A 1,424-nucleotide genomic window follows, 5' to 3' on the forward strand; every position below is an offset into this window, starting at 1 on the left:
ATATACATATTTAGTATCAGTTCCGAGTATCGAGACATTTTGAATGAGGAAGTACTTCTAAAAATGCTGGTATCAGGCCCAATATCGGTATCAGTATTGCAACACCACTAATGTATTCATTCTTTTTTTTTTTTGCCGCCTCTTTTTCACGCACATTCTGTTTGCACACATCCATCCTGGTGCCCGTAGGAACTGCGTTCAGCAGTGTGTGAATCATCTGCTAGAGGAACACGGAGGAGAAAAAGAGCACTGGCTGCCAAACTCAACAGCAGAAAACCAGAAATGATGCTAATTGTGGATCAAAATGACAAAAATAGATTCAAAATAGAAAAAAAGTAGGCAGTGTGGAGACATGTCTGTAGAGGTAAGAAAAAAAACCTGTGAATGAGCAGAGTTATGACTCAAGGGATGAACTGATAAAAAAACAAGAAAGAGCAGGAAGGAGAAATAACTTGTAAGATAGGAGAAAATAAGTATTATTAAAAACCAAAGTTGAACAAAGACTTGAGCAGTACTCCTTGGTAATAGTGCTGTTGTGTTAACATAACATTAGACCACATTGCATTAAAGTTTATTGCAGCTAACTGTACTATCTTTATTGTACCACATGACAAGTTTCTAATATCCAATAGGAAACTACAGTTAAAAGTTCAAACAGTGCTACAAAATGGCTGACTGTAATGAACAAGATTCAAACATGCAACAAAGCTAATAAAGTTTAAAGGTAAATTTCCTAAACTCTATCATACGCCAAGCATGATTTTTATGTTTTATTTTATTTTCTTGTGGGTGGAGAAACTATGAATGCAACTTTCCTTTTGGCTGAAATTAACAATTTGTGCAAAATGTCTGACTTTCAGATATTGGGTATAGGGAGTCGACGAGAGCAAAGAGAGAAAAGAAGAGAGAAATAATGGGAGGTGTGGTGGAGAGAATGGAGGGAGAACAGGCAGATGGAAATAAATGGGCTGTACAAAAGCAATTCTGTCAACAGCCCAGAGTGGGAAGAAACGGAGGCATATTAGGAATGCAGGAGGTGGAGGAAATAGATGTTTGGTTTGGGTTCACCAATAACCTGAATAGACTTGTTTTGCTGCAGGTCTGGAGGTGGAAGAAGGAATGTCTTCATCTGAAGTGAGTTAGACCTGATCAATCCTGACCAAATCAATCAAGAAATGCTTGATGCTTATGAAAGTGTTTGTTTACCGCTGTAATTGATTTAAACTTAAATATAAGACTTGGAGGGAATAATCTTTAATAAAGCAAAAACAGAACTGAGAACTGAGTCAGAAAGCGAAGCTCTCGATTTACCGGTCGATCTACGTTCCTACCCTCATCTATGYTCATGAGCTTTGGGTCATGACCGAAAGAACGAGGTCCCGGATACAAGCGGCCGAAATGGGTTTCCTCCGCAGGGTGGCTGG

Source organism: Austrofundulus limnaeus, unplaced genomic scaffold (genome assembly GCF_001266775.1).
Source record: "Austrofundulus limnaeus strain Quisiro unplaced genomic scaffold, Austrofundulus_limnaeus-1.0 Scaffold10, whole genome shotgun sequence".
In the NCBI taxonomy this organism is placed as follows: Eukaryota; Metazoa; Chordata; class Actinopteri; order Cyprinodontiformes; family Rivulidae; genus Austrofundulus; species Austrofundulus limnaeus.